Source organism: Triticum dicoccoides, chromosome 2B, assembly GCF_002162155.2.
Source record: "Triticum dicoccoides isolate Atlit2015 ecotype Zavitan chromosome 2B, WEW_v2.0, whole genome shotgun sequence".
NCBI classification, from domain to species: domain Eukaryota; kingdom Viridiplantae; phylum Streptophyta; class Magnoliopsida; order Poales; family Poaceae; genus Triticum; species Triticum dicoccoides.
In genome coordinates, this window is record NC_041383.1 from 622,449,098 (window position 1) to 622,459,264 (window position 10,167).

Genomic DNA, 10,167 nt, shown 5'->3' on the forward strand with positions numbered 1-10,167 from the left:
TGAAGTGGGAGAGCTCCTTGAACTTTGTTCATGCTCACGGAAACTTTGTGAATCTTAATTGATCTTCCCCTCTGCTTTGATATTCCAAACTCGCTAAAGATGAGGCTGTGGAATGCGAGTTAGGAACTGAAAGTGATAGGCCGATTTTGTAGAGTACACTCCATTTGCTATTAGGTTCCAGCGAATTGAGTCAGGCCAAGGTTGCAACGAGGTTCCTTGCAAAGTCGACCAAAGGTTAATGAAGGAGTCCATTAGTCGTAGTGTTTATATTCCTCAACCCTCTCATTCAAGCGCCATTGGACAAAGCTTCACAAACAGACAACTTCTTAGATTTGGCCAGCTTGAACAAATCAGGAGCAATCTCCTTGGGGGCTTGTCCCTTCAACCATCTTTGATTCCAAAAGCTTGTGTTTCGACCATCACCCACAGAAATGGTAGTACATGCCGCAAAAAGATTCAGATCAGCCTGCTCGCAAGGCACCGGAGTCCCCTTTTAGGGTCTATCCACATAATCCCATTCATACCACGGCTAGCGAAGACGAAGAGCTAAAAATCCGAAGGCATGAATATCTAGCAATACTTGGATGGAAACATGAGATGCATCGCTCGAGCTGAGCACGGCGATGGTGCTCACGGGCTCGCTTGCTCACGGTAGGTGTGCCAATGGAACGCGGCCGGATAGAAGCACGCTTTCAATGGCACCTATGGGCCAGGATGTACGTACGTACAGCGGAACAGGCGTATACGGGCAACTCGCCGGTATATGTAACGATTCCGTGACCGCATGGTGCTACCTGTACCGTTTGAACATAACGCGCATGACGGTACACCGGCACGTTGACGGTGGGCTGGTTGACTGCGTGGCGCGTCGGATGCTTATGCGCATCCGTCCTCCACCTAGCGCACCGCCCGGGCACGACCAGATGCGGGTAAAAAAAAGAAACAGATCTCGCTTAGATCGCGCCTCGCCCCCCGCCCCTGCTCCTCACTCCCTTCCTTCGACCAAACTGGAAAACAGAGCAATGGCGACGGTGGATGCCGCGGGCGGCGGCTTCGAGTTTTTGTCAAATCCGGTTGACAGGTAACTTCGTTATTTTAGGATTTCGACTCCTCTTACTGTCCGCTTTCAGTCTGACTGAGGGATTCATCGCGGATCTGTCTGTGCGGCCGACTGTCCTATCGCCGCTCCTCTTCAAAGTTTCTCTTGCCGGAGCTTGGCGGCGGTGAGGATGTACTCGACACTGCAACCACCTAAACGCTCGTGGGCACAGCCGCACAGTCGAGCCTTGCTGACATAGGCGATGCGACGATGACGATACAACTAGATGTGAACAGCAGCTGCGAAGGGCTCAACTTACCAGCGTCAACCTCAGAGCAGTCGGCCGGCAAAGACGACCCCCAAGCCCCTGACTGGACAAAAAGGTATCATCTAATTTATCAATGAACTGAAACTACTATTCATTTCCAAAAGAACTCCACAGATCTCATGTCTCTGAACGCAAAAATGCATTACTCTTACTAGCTGCTGCAGAAGTTCGTGTGCCATGACTTATTACTTGAAAATTATTTTGATTTGCGTACTGCTGAACCATCTGTTGTTCTCACAGAGTACGTACTGGCCGAGCACCTCTTTGAGCGTCCTCCATGTGCTAGCAGAATAAGCGCACTTCAAAAAACACTGAGATGCTACGCAGAGAAGAAGAGGGAAACGGTTGTAATACCTGTTGTCGGAGACAGATTTGATTCACTTGGAGAAGCGTACGACTACTACAATCTGTATTTTTGGGAAATTGGCTTTGGTGTTGGATACGGAAAAGGCAGATTAAACATGGAGAGAACAAAATGTATGCAAGAAATAGTTTGCGGCTGCTCGGTTAGTGATTCTTCCCAATTCCAGCCTGAACACACTCTTTAACTGTTCTCATTGACACAAAAAAAATCCTCACATGCTGTTGGTGTCACCAAAAAAATGCAGGGCGTACCAACAAGAAGTAACACAAGGTCTTGCCGATGCAGATGTCCAGCAATGATAAGGTTGCTACGCTCAAAGAACAACGGATGGTACATAAGCGAGCACAGGGAATTCCACAACCACTCTCTTACAGATAAGTGTGGCCAGAAAATATATTGGCCCTTGCATAGACATATCGACATCTATACACAAGATGTTATCAAGCAGCTTCGTGCAAATAATATTAGCATTGGCAAAGTCTACAACATAATTGGCAGTTTCTTTGGCTCCATGAGCAGTGTTCCTTTCAGCAAGAGAGCTTTGAGGGGCCTTTGTGGACAGATAAGCCGGGATCAGGCAGATGATGACGTTAGAAAGACAATGGAAGTTTTTGCTGAATTGGGATCCAAAGATTCTGGGTTGTACTACAGAGTACAACCAGATACGGACGGTCACATACGAAATCTGTTACGGTCGACAGGCGCAAGCAGGGCACAGTACCATTATTTTGGAGATGCGATAACTTTTGATACGACATACCGTACAAACATGTATGATATGCCATTTGGGTTGTTTGTTGGGGTCAACAGTCATTTCCAAAGTGTCATATTCGGAGGAGTTTTAGTCAGAGATGAGACAATGGAAACATTTGAACGGGTGTTCATTAAGTTTATCTGTATGATGGGCGGCAAGCAAGCATCCTCAAACCATACTAACAGGTGTGGATCCTTACACAAAACAATTCTAAAATTCTTCATTTAGTTTCCTATATTAGAATATCACATTGCATTGGTTCCCATATATTGCAAAAATAATAATATGGTTTTCTATGCAATGATGATAATCCTAACAGAAATGACTCATTTCATTATGTGTCTATAGACCAGTGCAGAGCTATGGAAATAGCAATAGAGAAAGTGATGCCCAACACAACACATCGCTGGTGTAAGTGGCACATCTTAAAAAAGGCAAGAATCTCTTGGAGCACATTACACAAAGAGGAGCAAGTTCCGAATGGAATTCCACAAGATAATACACAACATGGAAGCAACTGACGGAAACACACGGTTTGCAGAAGCACCCTTACTTGACTCAGATCTATGAGACAAGAGAAAAATGGGCAAAACCATACTTCAATGGCAAATTCTGTGCAAAAATGACCAGCACACAACGCAGCGTGAGTGCAAACCATATGATCAAAACCTATGTTCCAGCAAGCTGCCCCATGCACCTATTCGTGCGGCAATATATGAGGCTTCTTTTCGATAGAGAAGCAGCTGAGAACTACGAGGAAAGGCACACTATGATAGTAAGTTTTCATTTTAAATTTTCATAAATTCACTAACAAAGGAAAAAAAACTCTGTCATCACCACAGGAACATCCGTGAAAAGCATTCCTTCTGACCTATTTCATTTCCAGAATGCACCATTGTGAGGATGAACATACCACTCGAGCAGCATGCTAGCGATGTATACACCCGAGCTATGTTTGAGAAATTTGGTGAAGTACTGTATGAAGCAGGGCAATACAAGATAGAGGAGGTAAGCAGATGGAAATCATATCTAGCACGAAGACACCACCCAGAAAGGCATGAAAAATGGTGCAGAATAGTCTACAAAGGTTGAGGTTATTGATGATGGCGCAGCGATACTGTGCGAGTGTGGTAATTTTGAACACACATGCTTGCTTTCCTGCCACGCATTGAAGGTAAATGTAATTCATCCATCAAAATAGTGTATCCTTGTTTTCTTTCTTCTTGTTTCACACTCATTCTGTATGCAACAACTACGCAAAAAGGTTATTGTCGCTTGATTGCAGCAAACGGAGAAAAACCATCCTAAAAAATGTCACTGTGCAGGTCCTTGATGTCCTTGGAATGGATCAGATACCAGCAAAGCACATTCTAAAACGTTGGACAAAGGATGCAAGGGATGTGTTGCCAGATCATCTTGCGCACCTTCAGAAAGATAGGATTAATGTCAACTCTATAACATTCAAGCACTCGAATTTATACACTCATGCACTTGAAGTTGTCCATCTTGGTGATGCCAACACATCGACTTATGAATGTGCAATGGAAATGCTGAAGAAAGCAATGGATACGCTGACGCCCATGGCCAGTGTCCGCATCGGGATGGGGCTTGAAGACAGAATTCATTCAGATAAGGGAAAAGACAAGGAGCTGATTCCAATGCATGCAGCAGAAAGTCATGAAGAGAGCAATGCTGAAGGTAGTGTTGTTGGAAATTTCATCGGCTTAAAGCCTCCAGAACGAAAGCATAAACCAGGAAGACCTACTACCAGCAGGGACAAGCCTCCATATGATGATCGATGTGCAAAAAGCAAAAGATTCAAGGACGCAACAAATGGAAAAGCTCATGATGGTTCTGGCACAAGCAAACGTACTCGTTTCTGCAGTATATGCCGTGGAGCAGGGCACAAGAGTACCACATGTTCGCAGAGGGGTGATCTCCCTCGCAAAGACAGGAAAGAGGCCAAATGTTCAAACTGCGGTGGTGGTGGACACAAGAAGAACATCTGCAACAAACCTAAAGTAGTGATGCATGTTGTTGAAAATGCAACTTTGGAGCAGATTTCCATCTAGAAAAAACTGATTTCTGTTGCATTGTCATCGGCTCCGTAGGCGTAATAGTTCTGTAGCGTCTAGTAATGTTGAGGGCTGCATAGCCATGAATCAGTAGAACTATTTCAATAATCCTGACCGGCACTTATCAAGGTCAGCAGTGTTGTTCATGACTTTCTGTATCTCTCTCTCCCGCATATAACATGGCCATTTCCATGGGTTAAATCCTTGCATCAGCTCTGTCAATTGCCGATGCTCTTCTGTATTTCATTCGAAAATTAAAGGAAAAAACCCTTTCCATTCGGTGCCTTAAGTATTGCCACCTTTCACAACGCTTACTTGATCGCTGGTCTGCACCCATACTGACAAACTATGCATGTAAGAATACTCCCTCCATGTGGCCACTGCCTGAACATGTGTCCAAACATGCCGGCCTCGTCCTCGGTGATATCGGCGGCAAGCTCGCCCACTTCAGTACCTTGACGCCCGTCCGTTCGTCCTGTACCTCCACGCCCGTCCGTTTGTCCTGTACCTCCGTCCATCCTATCCTAACGATCGTCACGACTACGTCCTGTGCGTACGCATTAACTATCCTGCTTATACTCCTTCACTACGGTGACCAGTCCAGATCCCATTGCAAAACAACGCTCGGAGATACCGTGAGCAGGCGTGGACGAGCACGCCAATGAATTTCCGTTCCTCAGGAAGCAATAATCCTACACTACGAACAGATACGTGCACTTTTAGGTAACTCTCCTCCACTGAAGTTCAATGGAGGTGGGGCCCCTCCTTCCCCTACTTCCAATCACAGATTGCTAAGTGGCTAATTACGCAAAACTGAGCGTAACTTTTCGTACGTGTCGCATTGCTCCCAGGCCGCGGGGCCACGTGGTCTCATATATTTTCTTAGTAATAGTAGTGTGTTTATATCATTTCTTTCTCTGGAAAGACTATGTGGAGATGGCCTGGCCTCCTATTCCACACGCCCCCAACATATCAATATCCAATCGACACTTAGATATCACATACCAGTCTGCTGAGCTTATAAATGGATGAACTGTCTTTCTTAGTTTAAAGAATTTATGGCCTTCCGACGAATCAAGATCAGCCACACATGAACCAGTTCAACCGTCAATTAAGTGTCATATAATAATACCACGAGGACTATACCTGCTTTCTCAACTTGTCACTTGGGTGGTGACATGAGATAGGATTATACCTGTAGCAGGGAAGTTAGGGATACAGGAGGACGTCCCTCTCCGTTTCTTAATGTACCACAACCAGAAAGGTTACGTAAGCATGCAGGTACATACACACGGTACGTTTCACTGCGCGAAAAATCCTATCCCTACTTAGTACGTATAGATTCGTTGCGCCGCTCCAGCGGACTTGGCGGATGGCAGCTCTCCCAAGGAGCAATGCTACATCTACGAACAAAACTAACGTAATCTTACGTGATTAGACAGCTGGCAATTTGTGATTGGGATTAGGGAGGAGAGGGGGCCCACCCCACTTAAAATAGGGGGGGGGGGGGCGATAGAATTATGAAGGAAGGTTACGTAAAACTTTACGTAAGTCTTCGTAAGTCCATTACGTTAGTTTTGTTCGTAGATGTAGCATTGCTCCTCCCAAGTCCCAAGTAAGTGCGGTACAGTCAAACAGAGGAGGAACGGTAGAGTCCACTAGCACTGCATTTGCGAATTACTCGACCAGCTACATATCGTTTACCTATCTTCCTCTCAAAGAGAGTATTTAACCAAAAACCACCACGATTCATGAAAACGTGCCCAGAAACTACCACTTTACAAATTTGTGCCAAAAACTACCACTTTTTGCCTAATCTTTGACTAAAAACTACCATGTCACGAAAGTGCCTGATTCGCCTCTTACAAACGCCTTTCCTGACAGGTGGGACCCACACGTCATCACCAACCTTCTTCTTCCTCCCCTCTTCTCTCTCTTTGGCATTTCAACAAACACCTCTTGTGCATGGGAGGAAGCAGGGGAGCTCCTAGACACCACTCCCCCTGAGCTCGCTCGCATGCCGCAGTCGGGTAACACCACCACCGGGCACCATGGCCGCCTTCTTCACTCCCCGGCGTTGGTTGCGGACTGGAGATGGCAACAGCGTCGGCGCGGCGGGCGGCAACGTGGCGGTGGAGGTGAGGCAGGGGCAGGCACGCGGGCCACGCGCCGCTGCCGCGTTTGCCGGCACTGGACCGAGGGCGGCATGCTCCGCGACATGCCCGTCGGCGGTGGCCGCAAGAGCAGGCGCAACAGCGGTGGCAAGGGCGGCGCCAAGGCCCCCTCCCCTGTCACCACGGAGGTGTCTACTGCAGCTACCCAGGGCAGCGGTGCAGGCGTGCCGGCCGGCGCCGTTGATGGGTTCATCCCGGCCGACTTCCTGAGGCAGATGATGTCCCAGTCGGGGAGCTTCACGGCCGTCGGCGGGGGTGGCGGCTACGGCATCGACCTCAGCGCATGGCAGCAAATGACCGGTGTCTACTGTCGCGCCGCCGCCAGGACAGGCTGCTGCTAGGACGGCGCCGGAGCCGAGGTCTTTCGCGCGGAAGAGGAGGTCTTGGGCACGGCGGCAGCGGCGGGCGCTGCGAGCGATGGGCACGGCGAGCAGCAGCTGGTACAAACAGCGTTGACTAACGATGCCATCACTTACATGTGGGCCAGACCTGTCATAAGTGCGTTTAAATGGACGAATGCGCCAATTTACAGACACGGTAGTTTTTAGTCAAAGATTAGGCAAATAGTGGTAGTTTTCGGCATAAATTTGTAAAGTGGTAGTTTTTTGGTACATTTCCATGAATTGTGGTAGTTTTTTTGTTAAATACTCTCCCGAAGAAGGAAAAGCTATCTACCTTTCCGCCGCCAGGGACTCGCGCTTCGCCGCCGTTCTCCGGTGGCTCCCGTCTGTCGACGATCTCGATCGTCGATGATAAAGGGGATCGCCGGATCCACGCATGTGAATAGTTTTAATCCAAAGTAGCTTAGTGTTTAGGTTGTTCATCGTCTTGGTTTCGGCGGCGGCGATGGGGCGCTGAATAAAATTTCTTCAGATTCTACTCCGATGAGACGATTGGTCCTATCGTTAAGGATGGATTTGGAATCCAGTCCGTTCAAGCAAGGATGATGTGGCGGCGGCGACATCCTCGTAATGGACATGTGTTTTCAGGCTCTGCCGTTGCGAAGGCGTCTGCTCTAGCGTCGGCACGAAGCTTGGGAGGTAGTTCAGGAGCGGATGCAGATTGTGGTCTGCATCGATGACATCTGAAAGACGGAACGTGTGCTGGGTTCGTGGTTGATGGATGGCATGTGTGATTTTCTCATTCGGCGTCTTACTCGTGGTGGAGTGTCAGATCTGTAGTGATGACGTGTGCGGGGTGTTGCCCCGGTCTGATTCGTTCAATGGCAATGGCTTCATTTTTGGGAAGACACATTGAAGGTCCGCAAAAGTGCTTATTTGCCATGGAGCCGCGTCAAGCTCGAGTGAGGAAGTAATCCGTCATTCTATTCTTCGGTGTCCGCGGACTGATGTCGGAGGCAGGTGATGAACGTTGGTATCGAACTCAAAGATGTTCTGTTATCTTTTCAGGTCCTTACGTGACTTGTCCTTTAATATTTATCATATGAACGAGACACGCATTATCATTAAAAAAAGAATTACTCACCAGTTACCTATTTCTATTTGCATACTGTACTACGGATAGCTCGTCCTTGACAGCACCGCGCGCGCGGCTCCACTGAACACAGCCGGTACTGCCGTCGTTATCAGCTTGCCAGATCGCCGTCGAGCACGTCACACGCGCGCGATCGGACGGGCAAGGCAAAGCTTCTAGAGAGCGTTGTCTGGGTCCCACGTCTTCGGGGTTATCGTACTGCAGCCGAGTGCGTCGCGTACGTGTTCGTGCTCGTCTCCACGGGGCTCTTTGGCCGCTCTACATACAGATCAGCGTACAGTGCCGGCTTAATGGAAGGTTGGCGGGAGTTAACAGAGTTATAACCTGACGGTGAGATTTGAGTGGAGACAAGACAAGCCTAGCCAGTCCAGCCGCACGTACAGGAGGTCCGGCGATCGACTGCGAGGGGGCTCGTGCGTCTTCTGCTCGTGCTCGTCTCCGTGCGACCGATGCACAGTTGGAGTAGTACCTGGTAACGTCAAATTCAGTAGCTGACAAGTTGTGAGCTCCTTAATTAGCCGATAGGTAATCGCGTACGTGCAGTAAAACAGTTCAGCTCACCCCGTTGTGATTCAGAACGTCTGAACAGGGAGAAGAGAGATCAGGCCGGCGCCATGCATGCGTCCAAGGAGCCAGCTAGTTAGAGGGGTGCCGCGTCCTGCGCTGCACCTGTGATCGTGTGAACTCTCTCCGCACTTTGAATTTTTGTCGAAAAAGACCACCTGCGCAATTGAATTGCTAGAAAAGACTCCCTCTGAAATGATTTGACAAAAAAGACCCCCTCGGCCATGGCGGCAGGCGCGCCAGGCAACACGTGGCACCTGCCGCCACGGTGCGAGGCGGCAGCCCCTGCCGCCATAGCGTCAGGCGGCACGCTGCTTGGAACGTGAATAGGCCGGCAGAACGGAACGGGCTGGCGCTGTGGGACCCTGCCGCCTGAGAGGCTGGCGGCAGGACTGTAGCAGCTGGGACAGCCGCCTCAGGGGCTGGCGGCAGGTCTGTTTATTTGCTGCTGCCCACTACGCATGCGTGCACTGTGCACACGTCTGTCCATTACTGCGATGTATAATCGGCTATAGCTATTCCAGTACTACTACTGCCTAAGTGCGTACGTGCGAACATGCAAGTACTACATGTACAACCGGTCACTCATTGGCATGCAAGTACATATAAATGGAAGCACGCACGCGTATAATGAAGTACCACTGCCTGCCTAAACCTTGTAGCTACATATCATGCAAAAAAGAAAACTTGTAGCTACATCATTGGCGCTGGCGAGTACCGCATGGGGACCTGCCGCCAGTCCATGAGGCTGCCGGGCCCGGCTGCTACAGTCATGCCGCCAGCCCCTCAGGCGGTTGGGGCCCACAGCACCAGCCCGTTTCATCGCAGCAGCTGATTCCCATTCCAGGCAGCCTGCCGCCTGACGCCGTGGCGGCAGGGGCTGCCGCCTCGCACAGTGGCGGCAGGTGACACGTGTCGCCTGGCGCGCCTGCCGCCACGGCCAAGGGGGTCCTTTTTATCAAATTGTCTCAAAGGGAATCTTTTCTGGCAATTCGGCTGCACAGGTGGTCTCTTTCGACAAAAAATCCCGCACTTTGTCGCGGTGGTGCTCCACGCAGACACGGGCGACGTCGACTGAATCACGCGCGTGGCCCATATCCGCCTTTGTCGACCACGGACTGGCCCGTGGCGAAGTGTTGTTTTGTGCAAATGGAAATGGGGACGATGATGATGAGGAAGGACGCACTCGCGTCGCGTGTGGGACAACTGCCCGCGCACACAAGACCGGCCAGGCCGAGTGCCTCGCCGCCTTGGCACTCGTTTCCCTCTCCACCATTGTACTAATAAAGGGGACCCTTTTTTGGTTGGTGAGAAAGCGATCGGTGCCCACGCAACGCTGCTCATCATTTAGTAGAGGAGTGCACGATGATCGTGT

At 49.6% G+C, this 10,167-nt stretch overlaps 1 long non-coding RNA gene across 1 annotated transcript; it reads left to right on the forward strand.

Moving 5' to 3' along the window:
• The first annotated feature begins 1,830 nt into the window (after positions 1-1,830).
• On the forward strand, positions 1,831-4,567 carry LOC119368131. Its single transcript, XR_005176542.1, has 5 exons — positions 1,831-1,873; positions 1,976-2,670; positions 2,834-3,260; positions 3,372-3,659; positions 3,811-4,567. It is a non-coding gene; the product is annotated as an uncharacterized LOC119368131 (long non-coding RNA).
• Positions 4,568-10,167: the final 5,600 nt, after the last annotated feature.